Source organism: Cupressus sempervirens, chromosome 10, assembly GCF_028749045.1.
Source record: "Cupressus sempervirens isolate cs-2001-9-10 chromosome 10, ASM2874904v1, whole genome shotgun sequence".
Classification (NCBI taxonomy): Eukaryota; Viridiplantae; Streptophyta; class Pinopsida; order Cupressales; family Cupressaceae; genus Cupressus; species Cupressus sempervirens.
In genome coordinates, this window is record NC_143127.1 from 235,103,394 (window position 1) to 235,120,895 (window position 17,502).

The window sequence follows — 17,502 nt, forward strand, 5'->3', positions numbered from 1 at the left end:
AAGTTTATAGAAGATGAGTGTTAACCGAGCTCACTTAGTTAATGAATAAAAGTTGGATGGAACCAGCGTTAATTGAGCTCACTCAGTTAATAAAGAAAATTTGGATGGAACTAGTGTTAACCAAGCTCACTTGATTGCTAAAGGATTTTTGCAAGTTTGTAGTGTTAATCAAGCATCTATTTGTTAACACCAGAAATCACTTTTGAGTTAGCATTTACCAAGCATCAACAGTATTCAATTTTTAGACTTTATTATGTACTAACATCTAAGAGATCTAGAATTTATTTTAGCAGCAACTAATTCACCCTCCCCTCTAACTTCCTCCACTTATATTTCCAACAAATGGTATCAGAGATTTCATGGCTTACAAATGAGGTTTCAAGGACCTAAGCTAAAGATCAGGATGTTTTATAGAAGAGAGATTCTCAAAAATTACCAAAGTCAATTTTACAGCATGGCAAGGACTTATGAGGTTACATTTGGCTACTATTAGTGATTAAATGGGAAACTATCTTGATACTAAATACAAGACTCCCACTAGAACATTATCTATTGAAGATGTTGCTGAAAAGAAGAATCATAACATCATGATAATTGATATTGCATCTACTCTTAGTTATGCTAAATTTAATGAAGTTATTGACTATAAAATAGCTCATGAGATGTGGACCAAACTAAAAGACATATATGGAGGAGATGAAAATGTAAGAAGAGTTAAGGCTGAAAGTCTTAGAGGACATTTTGATTAGATGATAATATTGTAAAATATGTGGAAAGAATCAAAATAGGAGTAAGTGCAATCAAAGAATTTGGAGGAGACTTTGAAGAGAAAACTGTTGTAAGCAAGGTACTTATAAATCTTCTTCCTATTTATGCAATTAGAGTGTCTACTATTCAAGAAATGATATGTGATCCAAATAATAAAAACTTTGGATGCTCTAGTTGGAAGCTTGATAGCTTTTGAGTTAGATAACTTTGATAACTATATTTCTAGTTCAAAGGTTATTGAGTCTTCTTTTAAAGCTAAACTCTCACTTAAAGAAAAGGGTAAGAAATCAAAGTCTGGGCAATCAGGAAGTGAAGAAGAAGAAACAAAAGAAAGTTCAAAGAGTGATCTTGAAGTTGTTGAATCCCTACTTGCAAGAAAGTACTCTCAAGGCAAAGGAAAGTACAAAGGTAAAGTTCCTTTGATTTGTTTTTCTTGTGAAGAAGTTAGTTACACTACTACAAGGTGTCCAAACAAAGAAATCAAAGATGAAAAGGAAAGAAATAAGCACAAAGGCAAGAAGAATTCTAAGAACTACAACAACTACAAGAACAAAGGTAAGAAATCTTGTTTTATAGCTAAAGATTCTAATAATAGTGAAGATGAAATGGTATAGATAGCTATAAAAGATGAATCTGATGATGAAGGAGTTAAGATGACATTTATCTCTCATGTTAGCAAAAATGATAGATGGATTATTGATAGTGGTTGTTCACATCATATGAACAACAAATGTAAATGGGTAATAACATTTATTATGAGCACCTAGTTTCAAAAGAAAAAAAACTATCAATTAGTAGAAGTATTAGAAATTATTCTTACGAACTTATGTGGACCTATTGGAATAGAGAGTTATAGTGGAGAAAAAAAATTCATTCTTTTTGTTGATGACTATTCTAGAATGATACTTGTAATATATCTAAAAGAAAAATCGGAAGCCTTTCAAAGGTTCAAGTGGTATCTGGCAAAGTAGAAAAAGAAATAGGAAAGAGGTTAAGATGTTTAAGATCAAACACGTGTGGTGAATTCATCTCCAATGAATTCAATAATTTTTTAATTGAAAGAGGAATTAAAATACAACTATTAGCCTCTAGTACACCATAGAAGAATGGTATAGCTAAAAGAAGAAATAGATCTATCATGGATTGTGCAAGAACCCTGATGATTGAAAAGAATTTTGCTATCAAATGCTAAAAGGAAGCTATCAACACTACAACTCATACCTTGAATAGAATACAATTGAAGAAAGATTCAAACAAAACTCCCTATAAGCTATGGTATGGCTACAAACCTAATGTAAGTTACTTGGAAGTATTTGGCAACAAATGTTATATCTTGAAATAATTTAGACAAGGAAAATTAGATGTAAAATGTGATGAAGGAATATTTCTAGGATACTCTTGTAAAAGTAAAGTATACAAATGTTTGAATTTGTCTACTCATAAAATAATAGAAAGTGTACATGTTAGAATTGATTATTTTGTAGAAAATAATGAAGAAGAAAGCAACTAGGAGCCAGAGGATTACATAAGATTTGTTTACTATGAACACGATACCCTACCAAATCTATCTAAAAGAAAGGAGGATTTGTCTTTTGAGTCCCCAAAATGTCAAATAGTTACTAAGCTATAGACAATGCAACCCAAGTCATAGTTTGAAGGACCCTAGTGTTGGATACAATTGTTCAATTGTGTGTTGTCTTTGATGTCACATAAATGTCATATTAGTCATCAGGACAGTGTCTACCGACCTTGAAAGGTCAACAAGGCAAAGGACAGTGTCTACCGAGCTCAAAAAGTCAACAAGGCAATAAAATGGTGTCTACTGAGCCCAAAAGGTCAGTAAAGATAGTTTTGCAGTGTCTACCGAGTAGACAATTGATTACCGAGCTTTCAAGGTAATCAAAGAAGTTTAGTTCTTACCAAGCTCACTAAGTAATAAAAAAAAATGTGATAGAAAGAGTTCTTACTGAGTTCACTTGATCATCGAAGGTAATGTGGAAGAAATAGTTCTTACTGAGTTCACTCGGTCATCAAAGGTAATGTGGAAGAAATAGTTCTTACCAAGTTCACTCGATCATCAAAGGTAATTTGGAGGAAGCAGTTCTTACTGAGGGATTCAGTTCTTACTGAGAAAACTCGGTAGGCAAAGGATTTTAAGGTTACTGCAATGTTAACCAAGTCAAAATGGTTAACTCAAGAAATTTCTAGAAGCAGTATTTACCAAGCAGGGTCGGTCAGTAAAGGATTTCATTGTTTTATGAAATAATGTTTATTTTTTCAAAGTAATATCTATAGCCAACTGTTGTATGGTTTATTGGTAAATGCAACATGTAAATAGAATGACTTGACAATCTGAATGGTATAAGTAAGAAGTTAAGTTGCAAATTTTAAAAGGTATGAAGTAGAAAAATGTGGAATTAATGTAATATGAAGACTGATTGTTGTGGAAGCAGATCTGGAGGATGATCAGAGATCATTGAGGAGCAATAGAGCCATATTTGATCAAGGAGGATCTAGTGATGCTGAAGAGAGACCTATAACCAGCAAATTTAGTTGATTCTTGTTCAAGTCAATTCATCGTTGCCTTCTAACCATTGTAGTAGTGATCTCAAATCTCTTAATAGAGTTGGTTTAACAGCCATTTTGTAAATCCTCTAACAAGGTGACAATTTAGTTGAATTGTTCTAAAGACCTCTAGCAAGGCCACTCCTAACAAGGTGATTAAATCCTCTAACAGGGTCACACCTAATAGTGTGTATTGTAACCTTTAACAAGGTTGGCTCCTAACAGGGCTCACTTCAGAAGAGTGAAAAATTGGTGACTAGTTACTTGGTAGTTTTTCCCATATTGGGTTTCCATGTTAAATTTGATCTCTCTTCTGTTCACTTTATTTTCAGTTACATGCATGAATGCTTGAAAAAGTAATAGTTTAATCTTACCAAGTTACAACATTTGTTTACCGAGTAAAAGCAATAACTAGATCTTTATGAAATATAAGGGAATTATGAATTAATTTTGTTAGTAACTGATTCACCCCCCCTCTCAGTTACTCTATCTTTAATTCCAACACTGAGTCATAGTTAGAGGCTACCAAGCTAGTTCAAACTGGGTCTAATAGACTAGAGTCACAAACAATGGGATCCAAGATTGATAGTGAAGTTCATGATGAAAATAGTGGAAGTCATTCAAAACCAAAAGAACTTGTGTTAGAAAAATATATCAGAAGGCATCATGCACCTTATCAGATCATTGGAGACAAAACTAATAGAACCATGACAAGAAACAAAATTAAAGGGTGCATGTTTACTTGTTGAATTTGAACCTAGAAATGTTAAAGATGCTTTAGATAATGAAATTTGGATTGAAGCGATGAATAAAGAAATAGAATAGATAGAAAAGAACAAAACCTAGAGTCTTGTTTCTTGACCTAAGGATAAAAATGTAATTGGCACAAAGTGGGCGTTCAGAAATAAGATGAATGTAGTTGGAAAAGTTTCAAGGAACAAGGCAAGATTGTTATGTAAAGGATATTCTCAAGAAGAAGGTATTGATTATAGTGAGAATTTTTCTCCTATTACAAGATTATAAGGTGTTAGAACTTTACTAGCATATACAAAACACAGAGGATTTAAAGTATATCAAAAGGATGTTAATCTACATTCCTTAATGGAATTCTTGATGAAGAAGTCTACATTGAACAACTAGAAGGTTTTGTAGATCCTAGTAAAATAGACATGGTTTACAAGTTACACAAAGCATTAAATTGTCTCAAGCAAACTCCTAGAGCTTGGTATGAAAGACTCCATAATTACTTGGTGTAGATTGGATTTCAAAGAACAAATGATATCAATAATCTATATATCAAAGAAGGATCAAACAAGAAGATTGTGTTGGCAGAAATTTTTATTGACGATATTTTATTCAAAAGAAATGATGACTTGTGCAAACCATTTTTGGAAGAAATGAGTAAAGAATTTGAGATGTCCATGTTTGGTGAGGTAAAATTATTTGTTGGATTGTAAATACTATAGAACAAAAATGGTATCTACATCACTCAATCTATGTATATCAAGGACATACTAAAAAAGTTTAGAATGGAAGATTCAAGACTAGTTGGAACCCCTATGTCTATTGGACATAAGATTTCCAAAAATGATGATTCCAAAGAAGTAGATTGGATCACATATAGATCAATTATTAGAAAGTCATAGAATGTAGTACATATGTAAGGCCTAATATTGCACTAGCAGTTGGAATGGTAGCAAGATTCTCAGCAAATCCTAGAGAAAATCACATGATGACAATCAAGAGAATAATGAGATATTTGCAAGGTATTGAAGACTATGGCTTATGGTACACTTGGAGGCAACTTGGACTTGAACGTATTTACTAGTGTTGATTGGGTAGGAAGTCTTGATGAAAAAAAAAGTAGTAGTGGTGGAGCATTCTTTTTTGGTAAAAGACTAGTGTCTTGGACAAGCAAGAAACAAAATTGTATCTCTCAATCCACAACACAGGGAAAATATGTGCTAGCAGCAGTTAATTGTTTTAACATTGTTTGGTTCAAATAATTATTAGAAGGAATGAAGATAGAGATCAAGGATCCAATAATCATATACTGTGATAACACCAGTGCAATCAATATATCTAAGAATCTAGTAATGCATACCAAAACAAAGCACATTACTATAAAATATCACTTCTTAAGAGACTTGGTGTAGGATAAAGAAGTCAAGTTGGAATATGTAAATATAAAAGAATAGATTGTAGACATGTTCACCAAGCCATTACCTAAGGATGCATTTCTGTATCTAAGAGGTAAGCTAGGGGTCATTCCCCTATTTGAAGCTCACTAAATAAATTTTAGTGATGCATCAACAAGAGAAAGTTGAAGATCAATCAGTTGGTGCATAATTGGCAAGGGCTTATTGCAAATGAATCAGTACTTAAGGTACACTAATATTAATAGAGTTTTTTTCTTTGGCATGTGTTATCAAAGAGGGAGAATTTTACTATCATATCTCATAGAATTTTTTGTCATTCCAAAGAAGAAGAAGTTTGTTGTAAGAGGGAGAAAGTTATGTCAATGAACTTAGCAAAAGTTGTTGCAGAAAAAGGGAGAATCCAGTGAAAAGAAGAGCTCATACTAATAGAGAGAGTTGTTGTGAATAAAACTAAGGATATGTTTCTTATATTATTCTTGTTTCAAAATTTTATTGTGTTATGACATGTTGTGTTGCCATCAATGCCAAAGAGCAAGATTGTTTGATACAATAGATTAATTGTGTATTATCTTTGATGCTACACAAATGTCATATCATTATTAGTTAGTATATGTTGAGCTCACTTAGGAAATGAAGATATTTTTTTGTGTCTACCCAGCATTCTTGTGGTTGCCTAGTTCAAAAGGTAGTGTATATTGAGTTCACTTAGGCATTAAAGGAAAGTCTATAGAAGATGAGTGTTAACTGAGCTCACACAGATAATAGAGAAAATTTGGATGGAACCAATGTTAAGCAAGCTCACTTGGTTTCCAAAGGATCTTTATAGGTTTGCAATGTTAATCGAGCATCTATTGGTTAACACAAGAAATCTCTTCTAAGTTAGTATCTACTGAGCTAGGTCAACTAACGAAGGATTTTCTTATTTTGACATATTAAGCTTAATTGATTCATCTATTGGTTCTAGCTGACTGAGATGATGAACATTAGTTATTCTAAGTTTTATATGAGTTGGCTTGACAATATGAAAAATATAAGTATAAGTTCAAGTCGTGGATTCAAAAAGAAAGTAAGATGTGATGAATGTATTGAAGATTTAATGATGAATAAAGGAAGTGAATTTGAAGGATAAATAGAATATCCTTGTGAAGTAGAAAAGCTATATTCAATTAGGATGGATCAAGTACAAGCTATAATAGAGATTTGTAATAAGAAAATCAGTTGTATTCAAATTAGGTCATCTTATTATTGCTCTCTAACCATTGTATTAGTGATCTAAATCTCTTAACAAAGTTGTCTTAACAACAATTTGTAAATCCTCTAATAAGGTGGTAGTTCTATTGAATTGTCTTAATACCTCTAACAAGGTCACTCCTAATAGGGTGATTAAATCCTTTAATAGGGTCACACCTAATGGTGTGTTTTGTAACCATTAACAGGGCTGACTCCTAACAGGGCTCACTTCAGAAGAGTGAAAATAATAGCTAGTTGCAATTGATGATTTTTCTCAAATTGGGTTTGCACGTTAAATCCTAGTGTCAAATGTTTTCATGCTATTTTCTTTTATGTGTTTGCAACAAAGTTAAAATAAAAGTAATCACAAATAACGTTTAAAAATTTGCATGATTAGTTCTTATCTAGTTACAACACTTTATGTGTGTTTATCAAGCATCAATAGTATTAATTTTTCAAGCTTTATTTTATATTGACATCTAAGGGATCTGGGATTTATTTTAGTAGTAACTAATTCAACCCTCCCCTCTTAGTTACTCATATTATATTTCCAACATGCTTAAGTTCCTTAATCTTACACTTCATTTTCTTCATTGACTGACCAAAACTAATGCTTAGTCAAGCATAGAGTTTTACTATATATTTAATCTTCTCTTCTAAAAAACAACTTTAACTATCTTCTTCACTTCATGTATTGATTAAACAACACATTATCTTTCCAATAAATAACTTATCAAGTTCCCACTGTATTTCTTTGATACTTAACTTCTCATTACTCATCAAAATCACTAGCTCAGCTTCTTATCTCTTATTTTCAAATCCTCTTCATTAATCAAATGAAATGACACCCTACACTATTAGTAAATGTTTCTCTAGTAGGTTTGACATTTTCTTACCATTAGCTTTGACATCAATGACAACATAACAATTGCTCCAATTGTAGTTTTCAATAATCTCCCTCTTTGGCATTGATTGAAGAACCTTAAGTTATCATGCAATCCAAAATCTTCATAAGGGCTTCTCTGAACTTATTTTTTCAGCTTCCTCTATATTTATTTTCTCTCTTTCTTAGCTTCATTCATATCCTCATTCATATATCTCCTCTTTGACAACAATGTCATTGAAGACATCATTCATTCACATACATCTCTTCTCTTTTTTCTTTCTCTAGCATCCATAATAGCTACATGTCACTCCTCTGAATGATGTATAAATGTTACTTCATAAATCCTTTCACATTATTTAGTAAGCTCCTAAAGTGTGACCTGCTTGATCAATTTTTAAGATGTTATGATTATAATAATTGATGCATTGCAACATCTCACACAATGCTTTATGATAGGAAATATTCAAGTTTGATCTACATAGATCCAAACTAAGGTTGATTGGAGGCTTCAAAAAGACAAATGAGATGTAGGTATAGATCATGGGGCCTAGTAACTAATTTAACACAATTGTTTGAGTCAACAAGGAATAAATTTTTATTATCACATTTTCTTAAACAAATATAAAACTCTTATAAATAATAAAAGTCAAGTTTTGGAGATCTTTTTGGTACCATTTATATTGAGATTGTAATATGGGGATACAAAAATTACTTTATATATAGACATATTGGGTCAATAAGATGTATTGTGAAATTATATGAAGTCAATTATATGTAGTAGAGTTATTTCTACAGCTATTCTTTTTTAGACAAGAAATGGAGGTTTTCTTCACTAGCTCTTTTCTCCAAGAACCCTTGAACTATTTTACTATCCATATAATTATAGTGGTTTCTTTCCTCTTTTACAAGGAGGCAAGGAACATCTACCATATAGTACCATCTATATGATACATCGATGTATGTGGATATGGTATAATACTTGTAAACCATCTAAATATTATATGTAAGACTTTTTTATATTTTCTTTACAATCTACTCTAATAGAAATAATTTATAACTCTATATCAAGAAGGAGTGAATTATAACTATAAATTAAGAAAGATATAAGTTTTTTCTTATCCTCCTGACTTCTCTATAGGATTTCATTTTTAAAAACATATTTATGACTCCACTCTTATTGACTTTTACTTTTGTCATATTTTCTTGAGCATTAACAAAAAATTGTCACTTATATGGTCATGTAAATGTTATAATTTATTCATTTTTTATTTTTTTTTGTATATATTTTTTAAATCAACCTTATTTTTTATTTCTACTTGAGTATTCAATGAAACTTATAAATATTAAGGAATAATTTTATTCACACATTAGGGTTGTAACAACCAAATAAAATAGCGATAAGGTATTGAGAATCTACAACTTGGACCTCAAGTAATAGTTGGGAGAATTGTTATCTTGGGATGGATTTTTAGGAAGACTATTTTAGGTTGTGATTGAGTATTGGCTCCAAATATAAGGTCACGAATATGTAAAATTCTTCTAGGATTAAAGAGTCTCATAAATAAAAATTACATGCAAATATAACCATTATCCAAGAATATTAAACCACACAGAAGATAACACAAGACACAAAGATTTAACATGACTCACCTAATACCTGGGCTATGTCCACCAATAACAAGTCTAACATTATTATCATCCAATAATCTTAACCTAAGTCCAATCCTCAACACCTTATAGATCAATATTGTTGCAAGATGCTACTAAATCATCACACACGATGAAATCCCTAACCCTAGGCCAATTTATACAAAAAAAATTGCCACTTATAAAACTAAGAATAGAATAAGCTGACCAAAAGAAAAATATAAAGTGCATGATGCCTTTTACAATACTAAATTTATTTTTTAATTTGAGGGCATTGCTCCAGGGCCCCACCCTGTATTGCAATAGGGAGTGCATTTAGGGTTGCTAACCCCATGACACTGGAAGGTGCTACCCCATTACCCCACCTAAGGTGCTACCATGAGACCCAACAAGGGGCATTTATGCTTGACCCGTAGAGCATGGGAGTATTTTCCCCAAAGTTCCATAGAGAAAATCTATGTAGAAACTACACTAAGTGAAGTGGGAAACAAATTAATCCCTAAGTCTAATTATGCTGCACATAACAACACTATATATTCTTTTAATATGGTATTTCACCATAGACATGTATTTAATTTACTATTATATATAATGTACAAATAATGTTCTTATATATGCAAGAGATACACAAGTTAAATCATAGAATGATATCATGTATCTCAATGAGATGTAAAGGTAGATAATGAGTAGGTAATATCCAACTTATAGTATAAATAATAATTTCGATAGTCAACAAAATATTAAAGAAGTCAAAATGAAAGTTGTGTGCGGTGTGTTTAGTTGTGCTGGAGGCTTAACATGTTATCCAGTACGAATGGGTTGATTTATATGTGATCGTGGCCAAAGTTTTAATCACGTTTTCATTGCACATAGGAGTATTCTCTCATGAATGTACACAGCATAAATATAGCATAATTTATAACCTTAACCCCATTACAATAATGGCTACATAAGAACATAGGTTTGTAGCATTACAACAAAGAAGATATAAACTCCAATCCCTACAAAATGAATTGGATGTAGTACAATATTCGACTAAATGTAGACCACACTGTTATGTAGCAATGCTCCATACGGCAACTCACTCTCCCTCCACCTTAAAATGAAGACGGTAGGAAAACACTCTCCAATGCAGCAGTCACAGTGCATTCTTTTGGCTCTATATGGTGCATGATTTTGGACAGACCAAAAAGCAATGGAAGTTAACTGATGTGTTCCAAATAAGAAAGTATCACTGATTTCTACTAATACCTACAGTGCACGATGGGACACCCGGTTAAGAAGAAACGGAATAAATTAGATACACAGAGGGCTTACTACCTGAACCACAGGTAATATTGGTATTGATGATAATAGTAAGGCCATCATGTGAGGAGGCTCCTGCAGTGCAAAATCTGAGGCAGCCGGAGCATAATCAGAGTCATCGTCATCGTCGTCGTCATCATCATCGTCACCATGTTTCCTGTACCAACTGGGTTTTGTGCTCACAATGCAGAAATACACTCCTCTCTTCATCATCGACATGCTCGTGCTTACTTTCTTTGTTGACAATGAAGAGGACTCGGGATTGAGTAGGAAGGAAGAGGAGTTGGGAAAGATTGGCATGGAAGTGAGAGGTGAAGAATGGCTATTTATGATAACGAGCCACGCGCTGCTTGATGGCCTCCTCGTTTGTAGCGCACGGTTTGAGCGTGGGCAACCGTGGCCTCCACAGTTCTACTTTCTACCAATTCCGACAAAGGGAATTTCGCTTTTGGCTCAACTGGATCGTTCATCGACCAAGCATAAATATCCCTCATTTTGTTCATAGGGTTTACTGTCCACAAAGAGAGCCATCATGGTTCCCACCATACGTCGTACGACGAGTCTCTCACTACAGCAGAATGGAAGTCTCGTGAATCCCTAGCAACAAATGATTTAACTTTATTAACCTTCAAAGAGATTATAAATAAGGTGTTCTTTAGTGTAATTCGAAATCTGTATATTCATCTTATTTCTTTTATTTTTCATAAAAGTTAATATCATACAAAACATAGTTATTTACAAATAAATATAGAATTATTTCAGTTATCTTTTTATTCGTACACATAGTTTATAATTTTATTTATATTTGTACATACTCATAATATTAATTTTTTAAAGAAAGAACTAAAGATAAAGATATATATAGAATTACAATGTCATGAATACATACAAAAGTTGGCTTTTCCAACACTTAGATTACCACCCACTCAATACAATTCCTAGACATACACTGAAACTCTAAATGAGCATATCTCCTTGAGTGACCTAAGTCGTACTATGAAGCCAATCATATCACTACTAAATATTTCTTGGAAAAAGCAAAAATATAGACTAACACAAAAATGGAAAAAGTCCATGTATTTGCATGTAACCCCAACTACCTTTGCATGTTCTTGAGAAAAAGAGAGAGCCCAAGAAGCTATGCAACCACTAAGCGCATTCAGTGCACATCCATGCTTTTGTTGAGAACATGTGTCTCAACCTTGCAATCTTTTTCTGGAAAATTCCAGAATTTGTTTGAGGAAGTTTTCCACTTGTTTATATCTTGGAAAAGAGTGTATAAAATACCAAAAGGTGCCCTGTCAATGGTAGAATATAGGAGGGCTAGTTTTAGAGCATAGGTATGTTGTTTTATGACTTTTATGTGGGTCTAAACTTAGAGACAAAATTATGGATGGGATTACTATTTTAACCTGGTTATTTTTCCATCTTGAAAATGTAAATGTCAAAAATGGATAACATGTGGCATGGTAGTTTTGTCCATGGTTTTGTAAAACCACAAGTGGTTTTCAGGTTGTAAAATCACTATAAAAGGAGGGCTTGGGGAGGTGTTTGGGTAATTGCTTTCAGTTTGCAAGACTAGGTGCTAGAAGAAGTCTCTCTGAGCTCGAGTTGTAGTGATGTGCTCCTATAAAAACTTGCATTGCAAGTGTATTGTAATCATCTTGGTTTGATAATACATTGTGTAGATTTTGGAGGGTGAGATTTTTCTCCTAGAAGGGTTTCCCCATTATAATCATTGTGTTATGCATTCATTGTTATTTTGATTATATCATTATGTATTTCTTGATATCTTTGCAATAGTTATTTGAATTTGCATAATTTTCCTCTAAAAGACTATTCTAGGAAGTGATTCCACACACCTTTGCTTCTTTACATGCTTGAAGGGTAATCACTAAACTCTTGCATTGCCATTGAAAATTGACAAGTTACAATTTGATGCTCTACACGACCACAATATGCATGAAACATACCAACAACTGGAGAGCCAAAATGACCACACTACCTTCCCCAACATCTGGCCATCCCTTTAATGCCCCACCATCAAAACTCCACCCACTACCATTGCATCCTCTAGTAAAGTCACTGACTTGCAACCCAGCATCAATATTTAAGTCTAGTACCTAAGCTAGATGTAGAAAGAAAAGTGGAGGAATATGATCATGCTCATGCATGAACAACATTGGTATCATTATTATGACCTTTGTCCAAATTTGGAATGCAACTCAACTATCCAACACACCCCAATTCATTTTGAGGAACTCACTAACATAGCTTGCATCCCTAGCCTCAAATGCCAATTTAATATTATCATAGGCCAACACAAACAAAGGTCTTTGTTGTAGGAAACTCTGTGGGAAAAATTTTCCCACATACCCATCTTCTTTCCATGAGGAATAGTTCAACAGGAAATCTTGGGTGCATTCTTTTCACTTCTTTAATGAATGGGACTCTATAGGGCATGTTTCCATCTTCACAAGGGGTAAGATAAGGGGATTCACTATCACTATTCTTATTCATAATCATGGAAAAAGCATTTAATCAAATTATTAAACATGGGTAGGAATAATGTCTTTAGAATGAGTACATATAAAGGGTAAATCCCCTTGAACCACATGCTCATTTTTTTTTATGATACTATCATCTTTGAATAAGAAATTATGCAAGAAGCCAAGAAAATTATGAAAACACTAGAATTATACACTATAGTTTTACGGAAAAGGATTATGGCACAAAGGTCAAAGATCTAAATATTTAATGTCAGTGATTTAGTCTTAATAAAAATTGTCAAAATTCTAGGTTTGTCATTGGAAGAACATCTATCTACCTACCTTGGTATTTCTTTTCTATGGGCTCTAATAAGAATAATTATTGGAAAAATATAATTGAAATGATTAAGGGTAGGATCTCTATCTAGAAAAGATCGAGCTTGTCTCTATCAGGTATGATCTTTCAAATAAAAATAGTATTACCAACCATTCCAAGCTATCATATCTCACTTTTCAAAGCTCATTCTTTTATTATCTAATAAATAGAAAAGATTATCAAAGATTTCCTAAGGCAAGAAACCATGAATCATGAAAAAAATATTATGTAGCTTTGTTGAATGTGTATGTCCTTAATAAAGGACATGGGAGGGGTATGGGAAATGTATCCTTGGCCCAAAAAATGTGGTGTATGTTTATGAAAATAAAGTATCTCAATTCATCTAATTCGATTAGAATTTGTACCACCTTGGGTCCACCTAAGGGATTGGAAATATGGAATTTCATGATCTAAGGAAGAGATATCATCACTAATTATACCTTATGGAAAGTGCATAATGGGGAGAGTATTGAATTTTGAAATGAGTTCCCTACTCTAATTTTATATTTGGAACTTTTAAAGTTAAGACACAAACAATTAATTTTTGGGGAGAAAAATTTATTGATTATGTAAATGCAATTGAAATATTTTCATTTAAGGTAGTGTCCAAAGAAAATGCCTACTTATTACAATTCTAAAAATTACCATATTTGGCAATTTTTTTGAAAAAAAAAGACTTACGCATAATTTTTGTAGTGATAATGTATAGAAGAATACACTAATTACATAGGACCATAAAAAAATCGAGTTTACCCATAAAAGCACCCCCCACACTTGATGCCCCTAGATTACTATGGGAAGCACCAACAAATTTCAATTTCAACCATGGTGAAATTGGACGGCTTCATCTGAATTGCTTCTTGTTGATCTTCAATTTTGATTTTTTTGATATATAAGAAGGTTGTTGGAAACAATTCTTCAATTGTATGTTGTCATTGATGTTACACAAATGTTAGTATTACCCAAGCAATGTAGAGTTTGTAATATTAACCTTGTATCTCACATTATTAACCGAGGAGTTAGCTAAAGTAGACTTTTCACTATTAACTAAGTAGTTAGTTAATATAGGAATTCTTATTTACAATATAAAAAAAGTGGTCATGCATCAAAAGGATTGCAGTATTGACCAAGTGGTTGGGCATCAAAGGAGTCATTGTGTCAAATGAGCTTTCAATTCTAGTGTTGACCGAGTGACAACATAATGCATTGGTCAAATATTTCATTAATTGAGGCCAACTATTTAGATGTTTATTATTATTTTGGAAGGGTATTAGGCTCACTTGTCCTAGCTTATGACATATAAGAAAGGTCAAGTTGTGAGGATAAAAGGGATGAAGTGGAATATGAAATAAGATGGATACGTGAGCGAATGCAAAAGGTAGAGCAGGAAAGTGTAGAAGAGAAGTTGTAAAGAATATGTAATAAAAAAGAATACAAAGTTGAAGCCGTAATAGACATCTGGATCTACAAAGAAGGATGCTTCATTAATTAGGTCAAAATTTTTGTTTCTTTCCAACTATTATAGTAGTAAAGAAATATCTTAACAGAGTTGACCTAACAATCATTTTGTAAATCCTCTAACAAGGTGACATTTCTAGATTGAAGTATTTGAAGACCTCTAACTAGGCCAATCCTAATAGGCTAATCTAAATCCTCTAATATGGTCATACTTAGGAGTATCTTTTGTAACCTTTAATAAGGTTGGCTCCTAATAGGAATCACTTCAAAAGAGTAAAAATTATTGTGACCATTTTCAAGGTGGTTTTTCCCAAAATTAGGTTTCCATGCTAAATATTGATGTGACATGTGTTATGCTTTATATTTCTACAACTAAGTTACTAAAGGATAAAATAGTTTTAAAATCTTAAGATTTCTTTGTTAGCTAGTTGAGAATAAATTCTATAGTTACATGAGCTAGTCAGTATTGCATGAATAGTGGAAGATGTATTGCAACCTAAGGGACAAGGGTTTGTTTTTGTGGTAACTAATTCACCCCTCCCCTCTTAGTTACTATCATACATTTTCAAAATTTGGTATCAAAGTACTTGGTGCTTGTAGTGAAAGGTTTTAAGGACTTAAGCCAAAGATCAAGATGTCTTATAGAAGCGAGATCCCTATGCTTAACAAAGAGAACTTTTTAGAATTTTAGTAGTTGATGAAGCTATATCTATCAAGTGTCAATATTATTGTTTTTTTCTACTTGGAGAATAAATATGTGCTAGCACCCAAACCTATGACTATGGAGTAAATTAAGGAGGCATAGGAGCATATTATAATGATGATTGATACAACTTCCTCTTTGAACTATTCTGAATTTGATAAAGTCAAAGACTATCCTACTACATTTGATATGTGGATAAAGCTATATAAAATTTACATATGTGATGAAAATGTACAAAGAGTTGAGGCATAAAATTGAAGAGGTAAGTTAGATTGATTGGAAATTAGAGAAGGTGAGAACATTTCTGAATATAGTGAAAAGATCAAATAAAGTGTAAGTGCAAAAAAAGTTATAGGTGGTAAGATTGTTGATGAAAGAGTCCTCAACAAGATACTAAGAAGTCTTCTTCCAATTTATGCAATTAGAGTTTTAGCTATTCAAGAAATGAGATACAACCTAAAAAATGATTTAACCTTAGATGCTTTTGTGGGAAAATTAACTTCTTTTGAGTTGGATAACTTTGATAACTATGCCCCTTCTTCTAGCAATCTTGAATATGCATTAAAAGCCAAACTAACCATTGGTAGAAAAGGAGGGAACTCAAAAAGAAAACAAGTTGATAGTGAAGAAGAAGAAGAATCAGATGAAGATCTTAAAGTCATTAAAGCTCTTCTAGCAAAAGGATTAGCAAAAGGGAAAGGAAAATTTAGAGGTAAAAATCCACTAATTTGTTTCTCATGTGAACAAGCTAGGCATACTACTACAATATATTGAAACAAGGAAGATAAGGATGAGAAAAGGTTCAAAAAGTTCAAAGAAAAGAAAGAGTTCAAAAGCTACAAGGACTACAAGACAAAGTTAAGAAGTCATATTACATTACAAAAGATTTTAATAGTTATAATGATGAAGACAAAGTAGTTTATATTGATATTAATAATGAATCTAATAATGAGGAAAATGAGAAGATGGAACTTATCTCTCATGATAGAAAAAAATGATACATGGATAATATATAGTGGTTTTTCTCATCACATGATTGGTGATAAAACTAAATTTCAACATTTGGAACACTATGCTGATGGAAGTGTTAGATTTGGAAACATTGAACCATGTTGTGTAAAAGGAAAATAAAAGTAGAGTATTGACAGGAAAGAAACAGAGACAAATCCAAGAAGAATCTCTAAGGGAGTTAGTATGGATGAGAATTAGAATGAAAGTAACAATATTATTCAATTGCTCATACTTCTATTAGTTTATCTTGACATTTTGTGTTGCCATCAATGGCAAGAGGAATTTTTTTTGGAAACAATTATTCAATTGTATGTTTTCATTGATGTTACAAAGATGTCAGTGTTAATATAGAAATGTAGAGTTTTCAATATAAACCTTGTATATCTCAGTAGTAACCAAGTAGTCAGATAAAGAAGAATTTCCAATATTAATCTGAAAGTTAGTTAATATAAGGACTCTTGCTTGTAGTATTGACTGAGTTTTTGGGCAGCAAATGACTTGCAATATTGACCAAGTGGTCAAACATTGAAGAAGTCACAATGTCAATTGAGTGTTCAATCCTAGTGTTGACCAATTGATAGTGAAATGCATTTTTCAAATATTTAATTAATTGAGGCTGGTTATTTGGATGTTTATTAATATTTTGAAAGGGTATTCAAGCTGACTTGTCCTAGCTTATTATATATAAGAAAATTCATTTTGTGAGGATAAAGGGGATGAAGTGGAATATAAAATATGATGGATACATGAGCAAAGGCAAAAGGAAGATCAAGAAAGTGTGGATCCAGAGGTCAAGCTAGAATAGAGATCTAAATCAACAAAGAAAGTTGCTTCATAAATCAGGTCAAAATTGTTGGTTATTTCTAACCATTGTAGTAGTAAAGAAATCTCTCCATGGATTTGAA

At 32.4% G+C, this 17,502-nt stretch overlaps 1 long non-coding RNA gene across 1 annotated transcript; it reads right to left on the reverse strand.

Annotated features, from left to right (window-relative positions):
- Window positions 1-10,147: 10,147 nt before the first annotated feature.
- LOC149533504 (uncharacterized) lies at window positions 10,148-10,851 on the reverse strand. Its single transcript, XR_016357169.1, has 2 exons — window positions 10,576-10,851; window positions 10,148-10,414 (listed from the first exon to the last, which is right to left on the reverse strand). It is a non-coding gene; the product is annotated as an uncharacterized LOC149533504 (long non-coding RNA).
- Between the last annotated feature and the right edge of the window lie 6,651 nt (window positions 10,852-17,502).